The sequence below is a fragment of the Bos indicus x Bos taurus genome, chromosome 18 (assembly GCF_003369695.1).
Source record: "Bos indicus x Bos taurus breed Angus x Brahman F1 hybrid chromosome 18, Bos_hybrid_MaternalHap_v2.0, whole genome shotgun sequence".
Lineage (NCBI taxonomy): Eukaryota > Metazoa > Chordata > Mammalia > Artiodactyla > Bovidae > Bos > Bos indicus x Bos taurus.
This window is the reverse complement of record NC_040093.1, coordinates 6,716,649-6,730,472: the sequence shown is the minus strand read 5'-3', so window position 1 is coordinate 6,730,472 and position 13,824 is coordinate 6,716,649. Positions and strand designations below refer to the sequence as shown.

General features: G+C 38.2%; 1 pseudogene; it reads left to right on the top strand.

The window, feature by feature from the left end:
* The first annotated feature begins 1,702 nt into the window (after positions 1-1,702).
* On the top strand, positions 1,703-2,292 carry LOC113876111 (annotated as a pseudogene).
* The last annotated feature ends 11,532 nt before the right edge of the window (positions 2,293-13,824 follow it).

Sequence of the window (13,824 nt, the reverse complement as noted above, 5' to 3'; positions counted from 1 at the left end):
GTCATCTGCATATCGGAGGTTATTGATATTTCTCCCAGCAATCTTGATTCCAGCTGGTGCTTCATCCAGCCTGGCATTTTGCATGATGTACTCTGAAGCTAAGTTAAATAAGCAGAGTGACAATATACAGCCTTGACGTACTTCTTTGTACTCCATTCCCAATTTGGAACCAGTCCATTGTTCCATGTTTGGTTCTGTTGCTTCTTGACCTGCATACAGGTTTCTCGGGAAGCAGATAAGGTGGTCTGGTATTCCCATCTCTTTAAGAATTTTCCAAAATTTGTTGTGATCCACACAGTAAAAGGCTTTAGTGTAGTCAGTGACACAGAAGTAGATGTTTTTCTGACATTCTCTTGTGTTTTGGATGTCGGAAATTTGATCTCTGGTTCTTCTGCCTTTTCTAAATCCAGCTTGAATGTCTGGAAGTTCTTGGTTCATGTACTGTTGAAGCCTAGCTTGGAGAATTTTGAGCATTACTTTGCTAGCATCAACACTATGAAAAGGCAAAAAGATACGACACTGAAAGATGAACTCCCCAGCTTGGTAGATGCCCAGTGTGCTACTGGAGGAAAGCAGAGAAATAGCTCCAAAAGGTGTGAAGAGGCTGAGCCAAAGAAAAATCAATGCCCAGTTTGGATGTCTCTGGTGGTGGAAGTAAAGTTCGAAGTTGTAAAGAACGTATTGAGTGGGAACCTGGAATGTTAGGTCCATGAATCAAGGTAAATTGGAAGTGGTCAAACAGGAGATGGCAAGAGTGAACATCAACTTTCTAGGAATCAGTGACCTAAAATGGACCAGAATGGGTGAATTTAATTCAGATGACTATTATATTTACTACTGTGGGCAAGAATCCCTTAGAAGAAATGGAGTAGCTATCATAGTCAACAAAAGAGTCCAAAATGCAGTACTTGGATGCAATCTCAAAAACTACAGAGAATGATCTCTGTTCATTTCCAAGGCAAACTATGCAATATCACAGTAATCCAAGTCTATGCCCCAGCCACTAATCCCAAAGAAGCTGAAGTTGAACAGTTCTATGAAGACCTACAGATTTCATAGAACACCCAAAAAAAGATGTCCTTTTCATTATAGGGGACTGGAATGCAAAAGTAGGAAGTCAAGAGATACCTGGAGTAACAGGCAAATTTGGCTTTGGAGTACAGAATGAAGCAGGGGAAAGCTAACGATTTTGTTAAGAGAACACATTGGTCATTGCAAACGCCTGTCAACTACAAAGTGGCACTGACCAAGAGCACTGCCAGTGACTGAACAACAAAGGTGTTTGCCGTCTGCCTCTACAGAGAGTGAACCCCATGATCCTATAGCTGTTGCCCTTCAACAGCTATGGAGTGAGGCACTTCACACTCCAGGGAATCTGGTGAGATGGGTCTTTAGACAGCTGGATTTTTTTTTTTTTTTTTTAATGTTTTTAGGAACAGATTTTATGGTCTTAATCATTGCATCTCCTCCTATCTAGAGTAGCCCTAAATCCCTTTATAGTGACATCATATCCTCATGACTAACAAAAAACCTTTTGTAAAATAAGTGCTTCATGGTATTGAACTTCCCATTCACCAAAACCTTATATATTGACCTTCCCCACTGCCACTTTGAAGCAGTCTCTCAGAGCTATCTGAGATGCTGCCTCCCGGGCTACAGTCCTCATTTTGCCCTCATTTTGTTTGGTGTCATCCTAAAATGTTCTAAGACAGCAAAGATTTTAGAAATTATCACTGGTATTTATGCTCACCAATCTATAAAATGCTAATATAAATGTCAGTTCTTGGCAGTCAAGGTGTCCTCCCGGGGGAGGCAGCATGTCTCAAGCATTCGTGAACAGCAAGATCCAGTCTGAGAAGTTGGTCGTGTTCATCAAGCTAACCTGCCCCTACTGCAGATGGACTCAGGAGCTCCTCAGTCAACTGCCCTTCAAACAAGGGCTTTTGGAATTTGTCGATATCACAGCCAACGGCGACACCACTGAGATACAAGATTACTTGCAACAGCTCACAGGAGCCAGAACGGTACCTTGGGTCTTCATCGGTAAAGAGTGCATAGGTGGATGCACTGATCTAGTAAATATTCATGAGTGAGGGGAACTATTGACACGGATAAAGCAAATTGGAGCTCTGCAATAATTACAGAGCAGATCCAGGCTGATATCCCCCTTGAAGACTGGATGGCACTGCCAATAATGACAGCAGTTTCTGAAGGATGGACCTGGGGCAAGTTTACCCAGTTACAGCAATGGTTTACTTAAAATTCTGAAATATGTTAACCTCAATAAAAAGGGACGGGGGGGGGGGGGGCCAAAAACAGATTTTTTTGACTCAGTATTAAAAATGGACCAACCTGCAAAAAAAAAAAGTCAATTCTTGGTTGCTTAAGGAAAGCACGAAGTGTGTTTTCAGTAAAGAAGGTATAAGGAATGGAATTGAATTTTGTGAAGGGAAAAGGAAGTAAGCCTGACTTACAGATGGCTTTTTAGGATGGAAGAACAAAGTAATGGGTACAGAAAGTAATCAGGTTTGTGAAAAGTGAACCATGAGAAGTGAGTTTTGTACATGGTTTAAAATAAGTGTAACATAAATTTAATTAAGTTTGCCTTTTAAATAAAGTAAAACTTATCTAGCTTTGAATTTTGCTTTTCTGTCTGTTGCAAAACTTGAATTTAGCTTTTCTGTCTGTTAAGATGACACCTTTTCTTCAGATGGTGAACTGCCTTTGATAACAGATTTAAATTTCTTTATCTCTTAAGTGATCTGTTCTGAAATCTTTTATTGTTACTTTAGCTATATGAAAAGCTATTGTTTCACAATGACCTATAATCCTATCTGGCGGAGTGTTCTAAACCTTTTTGATTTTTGTTGACAAAACTTCCTAAGTCATTGTAATGAAGAACTTGATTTCTAGCTGACTTTGGGATGCTTCAGAGGGCCCCTCAAACACCCCAAAGAGAGATATTACACTAATTAGGCTCATTTTCTATACAGAATGACATGGGAAGTATTCTCAAGTGAGTAATAAGTCTCGGGTTATATTGTATGGTAAATGTTACTAATACAGATATCATAGAAACCATACGGCACTCCTAAAATTCTGATATGTTTGGGGAAAATGTTATCAGGCATTATTCTAATTACTATGTCAAAATATTGTGAGCGCACTAATCAAGTTTCACAAAAATACTTGCTCTTCAAGAAGATGTACAGAAATGACTTTCAGATAAATACCACTTTCTGAACTGGGTAAGGATTCTAATGGAAAACCTGATGACTTCACAAAGCTTAACAGAAGGACTGATGAATATGCTTATAACTTTTATGGTTTGTGTCTGAAAAATTGCTGGTTAGAATATGTGCTTTCCAGGTGTAAGGAAAAAAAAAAACCTTCCCCTGAAACTAATTATGACAGCAATTTGGGAAAACTATATTTTATACACAAATTGAAACATTTATCTTTTCTCTCTATCTGAACCCTTCCAGAATGCAAAAGTAGGAAGTCAAGAAACACCTGGAGTAACAGGCAAATTTGGCTTTGGAGTACAGAATGAAGCAGGGCAAAGGCTAACAGAGTTCTGCCAAGAGAACACACTGGTCATAGCAAACACCCTCTTCCAACAACACAAGAGAAGACTCTACACATGAATATCACCAGATGGTCAACACCGAAATCAGATTGATTATATCCTTTGCAGCCAAAGATGGAGAAGCTTTATAGTGTGCAAAAACAAGACTGGGAGCGGACTATGGATCAGATCATGAACTCCTTATTGTCAAATTCGACTGAAATTGAAGAAAGCAGGGAAAACCACTAGACCATTCAGGTATGACCTAAATCAAATCTCTTATGACTATACAGTAGAAGTGACAAATAAATTTAAGGGACTAGATCTGACAGAATGCCTGATGAACTAGGGATGGGGGTTCGTGACACTGTACAGGAGATCAGAATCAAGACCATCCCCAAGAAAAAGAAATGCAAAAAAGCAAAATGGCTGTCTGCGGAAGCCTTAGAAATAGCTGTGAAAAGAAGAGAAGTGAAAAGCAAAGGAGAAAAGGAAAGATATACCCATTTGAATGCAGAGTTCCAAAGAATAGCAAGGAGAGATAAGAAAGCCTACTTCAATGATCAGTGCAAAGAAATAGAAGAAAACAATAAAATGGGAAAGACTAGAGATCTCTTCAAGAAAATTAGAGGTACCAAGGGAACATTTCATGCAAAGATGGGCTCAATAAAGGACAGAAATGGTATGGACCTAACAGAAGCAGAAGATATTAAGAAGAGGTGGCAAGAATACACAGAAGAACTGTACAAAAAAGATCTTCACGACCAAGATAATCACGATGGTGTGATCACTGATCTAGAGCCAGACATCCTGGAATGTGAAATCAAGTGGGCCTTAGAAAGCATCACTACGAACAAAGCTACTGCAGGTGATGGAATTCCAGTTGAGCTCTTTCAAATCCTGAAAGATGATGCTGTCAAAGTGCTGCATTCAATACGGCAGCAAATTTGGAAAAGTCAGCAGTGGCCACAGGCCTGGAAATGGTCAGTTTTCATTCCAATCCCAAAGAAAGGCAATGCCAAAGAATGCTCAAACTACTGCACAATTGCACTCATCTCACATGCTAGTAAAGTAATGCTCAAAATTCTCCAAGCCAGGCTTCAGCAATATGTGAACCGTGAACTTCCTGATGTTCAAGCTGGTTTTAGAAAAGGCAGAGGAACTAGAGATGAAATTGCCAACATCCGCTGAATCATTGAAAAAGCAAGAGAGTTCCAGAAAAACATCTATTTCTGCTTTATTGACTATGCCAAAGCTTTTGACTGTGTGGATCACAATCAACTGTGGAAAATCCTGAAAAAGATGGGAATACCAGACCACCTGACCTGCCTCTTGAGAAATTTGTATGCAACAGTTAGAACTGGACATGGAACAACAGACTGGTTCCAAATAGGAAAAGGAGTACGTCAAGGCTGTATATTGTCACCCTGCTTATTTAAATTATATGCAGAGTACATCATGAGAAACACTGGGCTGGAAGAAGCACAAGTTGGAATCAAGATTGCCGGGAGATATATCAGTAACCTCAGATATGCAGAGGACACCACCCTTATGGCAGAAACTAAAGAGGAAATAAAAAGCCTCTTGATGAAGGTGAAAGAGGAGAGTGAAAAAGTTGGCTTAAAACTCAACATTCAGAAAACGAAGATCATGGCATCTGGTCCCATTATGTCATGGGAAATAGATGAGTAAACAGTGGAAACAGTGTCAGACTTTATTTTTTTTAGGGCTCCAAAATCACTGCAGATGGTGACTGCAGCCATGAAATTAAAAGACGCTTGCTCCTTAGAAGAAAAGTTATGAGCAACCTAGATAGCATATTGAACAGCAGAGACATTACTTTGCCAACAAAAGTCCGTCTAGTCAAGGCTATGGTTTCTCCAGTGGTCATGTATGGATGTTAGAGTTGGACTGTGAAGAAAGCTGAGGGCGGAAGAATTGATGCTTTTGAACTGTGGTGTTGGAGAAGACTCTTGAGAGTCCCTTTTACTGCAAGGAGAACCAGCCAGTCCATTCTGAAGGAGATCAGCCCTGGGATTTCTTTGGAAGGAATGATGCTAAAGCTGAAACTCCAGTACTTTGGCCACCTCATGCGAAGAGTTGACTCATTGGAAAAGACTCTGATGCTGGGAGGGATTGGGGGCAGGAGGAGAAGGGAAGGACAGAGGATGAGATGGCTGGATGGCATCATTGACTCGATGAATGTGAGTCTGAGTGAACTCCCGGAGTTGGTGATGGACAGAGAGGCCTGGCGTGCTGTGATTCATGGGGTCACAAAGACTCAGACACGACTGAGTGACTGAACTGAAAGAACTTATAGACACACAGTTAGAATTAAAACATATTGAGGAATCTTACTCTCCTTGGAACTCTCATATTTTTGTTATGAAAAAGAAATCTAACAAATGTCATCTCTTAACAGGCCTTAGAAAAGTTAATGCATCCATGAAACCCATGGGTGCACTACAACCAGGGATCCCATCACCTACTACTATTCCTCAAAATTGGCACATTATTATTACTGATTTACAAGATTGCTTTTTAAATATACCTTTACACCCTTTAGACCGAGAGAGATTCACTTTCTCTCTTTCTTTTCCTAATCACATTGGGCCTCATAAAAGATTTCAATAGACTGTGTTACCTCAAGGTATACTTAACAGTCCTACTATTTGTCAAAATTTTGTAGCCAAGGCTTTACATCCAATGTGACAGCAATTCCTTCATGCATATATCATTAATAATATACTGTAACTACCAAAAGTGGAAGTGATATTTTTGACACTGAATGGCCATGATATTCTTTCGACTCCAGAAAAAACTGATTAAAATAAAATCTTTTTTGAAATTGCAAAACCGGTTCTTCTTACATGTGCAGTTAGGAAAAGGTTAACTTGTTAAAAAATACTTTTCTGGAGCTCCAATTATGCCTGGGAAGCAAAAACAGGCCTAAGAAAAAACCTAAAGTTAACTCTTATCATGTCCTTGGGATACACAGCCCACTCTATCTGGGACTCCAGCCGTAAACAAATTGGTGGAACTCAGGAAAAAAAAAAAAAAAAAATATATATATATATATATCAAAAAGATATTTTAAATTTCAAGTGGAAAACTATATCTATCTGTCTATCTAAAATTATCTATGTTTCAATGTATGTCTTTGCTTTTGGGTAATATGAAATTAATGAACTCTACTTAAATTCAAGTTCATGTGAACTGAAAAATATTCAATATTAAATATAATGTTTATTTAAATATAATTGTTTACTAATCTAAGACATGTCTTAAATCATCATTATATAATACTTTTATTGAGGCTAGATTTAAGGTAAACTAAGTTTGTCAACAAAAAAGTAACTCTTTATTTTTTTTTTTTTTTTTTTTTTAACTCTTTATATATATATAAAAATATACAAATGAGATGAAAACTTTTAGATAAACTAATAAAAATAATTATATTTTCAAAATGTCTATCTAAAATAATCTCTTAGGATTGGGGTAACTTAAATTCGTAAAATTGTACTAAACGAAATAATACAAGTTTATTAAATAGCTAGGTCATTTCTAAATAAAGTAAGATTTTAAAACATTAATTACTGAACATTAACTTCCTCTTACAAAAAGTTTTTCTTACAGAAAAACTAAAGAGATTTTAGACTATTAATAAGTATATAGAAAAATATATACTTATATAAAAATAAATATATATTATAATAAATATATTCACCAATCTATAAAATGCTAATATACAAGACACTTCATAGTTGCTAAAGAAAAGTAAGATGTATGCTTTTAATAAAAAGATATAAGAAATGGCTAATAAAATGATGAATACAAACATATAAAAAAGGTTTCTGACAAATGAAAGAGAATTTTATGGCAAATGGATGTAACTCATTGCTCTGAACTTTCTTCCTCGTCCTTCTTACATGTCTCAATTGATACAAATTCTTCTCTTACATAGGCCACACCTCTCCGAGGTGAAACTACATGACATGTTATAATCCACCTGTTAGCTTACTTTGCAATAATGAGAACACCTAATTCTATAAAAACAGACAATGGCCCTGCCTATATTTCTAAGCAGTTCAAACAATTTTTACATTCATTCTCTATTAAACAGATTACAGATATTTCTTATAATCCACAAACACAAGACATAGTTAACCAAACACATTACACACTGAAACTACAAATAAAAAATTAAATAAAGGGATATACACAGGAACACTTTTATCTTCCTTATCCAGAGCAGACTTTACTAGATTCCAATGAAATATATTCTTTAAGCCTATAACTACTGTTAATATAGCTTTATTTGTTTTAAATTTTTTAAACTTAACGCAAGGAGATATCTTGACACGAGCAGAAAGACATTTAGAGGAATTGAAGGACTCTTCCTCTGCCCATTTGGTACCAAGACAGGTTGAATAAACAATAGAAATCTGGGAAATTAATCTTATAGGGAAAGGGGTATGCTTGTATTTCCCTAGATGGATCCAACGAACTCACATGGCTTTCTCTTTGGAAGATCCAACCCAAGGGGGCCCCCGGCCTTCAACATAGAGGCGAGACAACAAAAACACCAGGAGGAAGAAATTCCAATACAGGCCATGGCGGCTCTAAAGATCTCCAGAAAGCACCGCCCTCGGCGCCATCAACCTTATGATCTCCCCTCTTGGGGACAAATAAAAACCCTTACTAATCAAGCTGAAAATCTAGTTTCTCAATAGAGAATGCCTCGGAGTCCTGAAAATATTTTTTTGCCCTGCTTGCTTTGCTTGCTTGCGCCTCCCCTACTGCCCCCAACCCCCAACCCCCTCCTTCCCCCCGCCCCCCTGCTCAAGCTGAACTAATAAATCACACTTACTGGGCTTACATACCCAACCCCCCTTTACTTCAGGTTGTAGAATGGACGGAGAAAGGACCAAACCTATTAACCAATGACTCCATACATATGCCTTCTCCCTGGAGCCTTAAAGGGCCATCACACCCTGAATAAGAAGGGAAACTAATTAATATCTCTCTAGGTTATGAAGTCCTTCCTTTGTGTATGGCCCAGCAAAATTATGCATAAAAGTTAGCAGACAAACTTGGGGTTTTGCCCTGCCTCCAAAAGAGGACTTTCGGACGTTGCTTAGATTATTTACTGCCCTTTCTTTGTCTGTGAACCATGTTTATACTACTGAAACTTTAGGGAAAGAGTTAGGGAAAGAACAAAGAACACTATGCAAAGGGTTTACTAATAAGAACTTTAAATATACTCTGGTTCATTGGGACAAATGTCAGGCCAAATCAGGAAAATTAATGTTTGTGGCTAATCATACAATTGTCAATTGGGGACCCCATGGTATGTGGTTATCTAACTGCTCAGATGATACTAACAGCACTATGTGTGATTATGCTACTCAAGAAGCATAGGTTAGTAACACTACAATGGAACATTACCATGACAAAGGACTTCTTGAGTGGCTTGACGGTGGAATGGCACCCCCTCGTCCTTGAATCGTCCTCGAAAAACAGATTGGGCCTGAACAATGGGACACCTGGAAAAACTTGGGACTTGGACTGGACATTTCACAGGGACCAATCTTAGTCATAGAAACTATTTCTTTCGTTATAATCAATCATATTTCATACAAGCTTGTGTTCCCCTTCCTTTTGTTCTAGCTATAGGAAGCTTACAATTCAATAAGACTTTACGTTCTGCAACTTGAATAAATTGCAAATGTTATACTTGTCTTAACACTTCTGTTTCCTTAAGAAATGAATCCCTTTTGATTCTTTGATCTCGACATAGTCTGGTTACCAATAAATCTCCAGCGGCCCTGGGAAGAAGGCCCCATAGCTGGACTTGCTTCCCGGTTACTTATTAAACTGCTCCAGTGATCTAAACGATTCTTGGCATTTTGGGATTAATAGCTATTTGCATCACTGCTGCCGTCACTGGCATTGCTTTACAAACCTCAATTCAAACACATAATTTTATCCAAAATTGGACTAAAGATGCTCATACTATGTGGGCTACTCAGGCTCAGATAGATGAGGATATTCAAGATGAAATACAGGAACTAAAAATAGTCATCAAATGGGTTGGAGATCAATTAATAGATGTACAAAAATAGGTGATGCTAAAATGTGATTGGAATTCTACTCAATTTTGTGTTACTCCTGTTCAATTCAATAATAGTACCTACAACTGGGAACAAATCAAATTTCATTTACCAAACATACATGATAATGCCTCTCTGAATGTACAATTATTACAAAAATAAATCTTTGAAACCTTTTCTAAAAATCTGCCCTCTTCCACTAATTTGGAAACTTTTGCTGAACAAGTAGCTGATCAATTATCTGGGTTAGACCCTCTCGGATGGTTTCAAAGCATTACTCACAGTATTGGGTGTGGAACTGTAATATTGGTGATTGTCTTGACAATTATATTTGTCATTCACCATTGCCTTCATGCAAAAATTGTTAAAACTAAACAAACTCAAATGGTCAGAACCCTTTTCACAAATATTATAAATAAGGGGGAATTGTCAGGGAATGTTTAACAGGATTCCAATGTGCTGTTCCTCATAAATCCTCTGTTCCTTATCAGTTTCTGTAGTCAGAAACAAGTGGAACGGCATGCCGCTCCCAGGACTGAGGTCATAGGATGAGACAGGCTTGAAATGACGTCAGTAAACATTCTCCTTAAGACAAAACTGCTTAGTCTCGATCCTCTTTCTTGAGATATGGATTGTCTCCTGACCTTGTGACCATTATTAATCCCTTGTTCCCTTCGTAAGGGTTGCTATATGTTTGCTTTTCTGATCTTTATCATCGAAAGAAATTTCTTGTACAACAGCCTATATATACACTCACAGAAAGATCATTAAAGCACCTTTGCTCCATCAGTGCTTGGGTCCTTGTGTCTTTCTCTCTCTTTCTCTTTCACTTTCTTATCGTCGACTCCGGACCACCAGGTTCCGGTCCATTAAAGGACCCCAACAGATTCCAACGCAATATATTGTTTAATCCTATAACTATTGTTAATACAGCTTTCTTTGTTTAAATTTTTTAAACTTGCCACAAGGGGATATTTTGACAAAGCAGAAAAACATTTTGAGGCATTGAAGGATACCTCCCTTCCTCTGCCCATTTGGTATCAAGATGGGTTGACTAAACAATGGAAATCTGGAAAATTAATATTACAGGGAAAGGGGTATGCTTGTATTTCTCCAGATCGACCCAACGAAATCAGTTGGCTCCCTCTTCAGAAGATCCGCCCCAGGGGAGACACCAGCATTCAAGATAGAGAAGAAACAGTGAAATCCCCAGGAGGAGGAGTTTCCAGTACAAGCCATGGCGACTTTAAAAATTCCCAAGAAATGCTGCACTTGAGGTCATCGACCTTATGATCTCCCAACCTGGGGACAGATAAAAACCCTTCTAATCAAGCTGAAAATCTGGTTTCTCAACAAGCAATGCCTCAGAATCCTGAAAATATTTTTGTCGCTATGCTTGCTTTGCTTCCCCCACTCAGGCTGACTTGATTAATCACACTTATTGGGCTTATATACCTAACCCCCCTTTATTGCAGGTTGTAGAATGGACAGATCTAAGACCGGTTGATCCACTAATGACTCAGTACATATGCCTCCTCCTTGGAGCTTGGAGGGGCCCTCTCATCCTGAGGAAGAAGGAAGATTGATTAACATTTCTGTAGGCTATAAAATCCTTCCTTTATGCATGGGCCCAGGAGAATTATGTATTAAAGTTAGTCGACAAACGTGGGCTTTCATCCTGCCTCCAAGAAAGAACTTCCACACATTGTTTAGACTGTTTACTGCCCTGTCCTTTCATGAGAACCCTGTCAATACTACCAAAACTCTAGGAAAATGACAAAAGTTGGAATCCAAGGGGTTTACTTCTAAGGACTTTAAATATACTCCTGTTTAATGAGATAGATGTCAAGCTAAATCATGGAAATTAATGTTTGTGGCTAATTACATCATTGTTGATTGGGGACCCTATGGTATGTGGTTATCTAACTGCTCAGATAATATTAACAGTACTATGTGTGATTATGTTACTCAAGTAACATGGAAGATTACCAATTGTTCAATGGAACACTTGGATGACAAAGGACTCCTTGGCTGGCTTGATGGTGGAATGGCACCTCCTCGCCCTCAAATTGTCCTCAAAAAACAAATTGGGCCTGAACAATGGGACATCTGGAAACTTGCTCCAAACACTGAAAAACTTGGAACTTGGACTGATATTTCACAGGGACCAGTCATAGTCATAGTAACTATTCCTGCCATTATAATCATTCATATTTTATACAAGCTTGTGTTCCCTTTTCTTTTGTTATTGCCATAGGAAACTTACAATTTAATAAGACTTTATGTTCTGTGACTTGTATAGATTGCAAACTGTATACTTGTCTTAATTCCTCTATTTCTCTAAAAAAACGAATCCCTGTGATTCTTTGATCTTGACGTAGTCTGTGGTTGCCAGTAGATCTCCAACGACCCTGGGAAGAGGGTTCCATGGCAAGACTTGCCTCCCAGTTTCTCACGAAATTACTCTGATGATCTAAGTGATTAATTAGATGGTTGATTCTTGGCATTTTGGGGTTAATAGCCATTTGCACCACTGCCGCTGTCACAGACACTGCTTTACAAACTTCAATTCAAACACAAAACTTTATTCAAAATTGGACTAAAGATGCTCATACTATATGGGTCACTCAGGTTCAGATAGATGCAAAAGTTCAAGATAAAATTCAGGATGTAAAAACAGCCATCCAATGGGTTGGAGATCAACTAATAGATTTACAAAAACAAGTATTATTAAATTGTGATTGGAATTCTACTCAATTTTGTATCACTCCTCTTCGGTTCAACCATAGTGCTTACAACTGGGAAAAAATCAAATTTCATTTGCAAGATATGCATAATAATGCTTCCTTAAATGTACAATTGTTGCAAAAGGAAATCCTTGAAACCTTCTCTACGAGTCTACCCTCTTCCAACTATTTGGAAACCTTAGCTGAACAGCTAGCTGATCAATTATCTGGGCTAGACCCTCGAAGATGGTTTCAAGGCATTACACATAGTATTGGATCTGGAACTATAATGCTGATAAATATCCTGGTGATTATATTTGCAATATATCGATGCCTTTCAACTAAAATTGTTCAAACTAAACAAACTCACTTGGTCAGGGCCTTTTTCACAAAAATATCTACAGTCATCCCCAATTATGAAAAAATAAAAAAGGGGGAACTGTCAGGGGACATTCAACTTTAAAGGATCCAACCTGATATTTTCTTCTTCTGTGTGACATTTCTCAAGGACTCTATTCCTTACCAGTTCCTGGAAAATAGGACTGAGCAAAACTGCATGCAGTTCTCAGGACTGAGATCATGAGAAATGGCATCTGCTTGGATTCCTTTCAGTGACTCCCTTCAGTGACCTTTTACTGAGAGGTAATCTATTCAGTTATGCCCCTCTTCCTCAGGATATGGAATGCTTTCTGGCCCTTTCAAGACTGTTATTTGCTTGGCTTTGTTTTTCCTCAATTTTTTTTACTATCTAAAGCTGCCTTGTATGAAGATATATAAACATGTGTTTCTGCAAATAAAGCACCCTTGTTTCACTTGAGACTTGGGTCCCCTGCATCCTTCTCGTCGACTCCAGTCCCCAGGTCCCAGTCTACAAAGACCATGACAGCTCTGTCTTCAATTTCCACAAATAAGAGTAACTCTTCTTTAATCATACATACAACAGTTATTTCTATTCAATGGAGAACATGACCCTTTTCCTAGGCATTGTTGCTAGCACACCATCAGTCCCTGGTAACTGTCCCTCTCCTCCTATGAAAAGCCCAGTCCTTTCAACATCTTGCCTACTCTGTTCAAGGTCAGGTGGTAGAACATTATGTTTTATAACAGGCTGGACTATGTATGGAAGGGCTTCCTGATCCTACTGACTATGATGAGTCATGTCCTAGTTTTACATTATTTTCCACCCTCCCTGTTGCTAATTCACACACACTATTGAATTTCATAATTCAAGCTATGTGTTTTTCGAGGAAACACGGATGTGAATGAATTTTATCTAATGAAGTCGGCCCCTTCATCTCACTGATTCCTTCACATAGACCATCATGAAATGCATGTAGCAAATGCATTTGATCAATGTATTACCAAAGCCAAGCTCTTAGAGCTCACCACACAACATACTAATAAACTGAGAGACAAC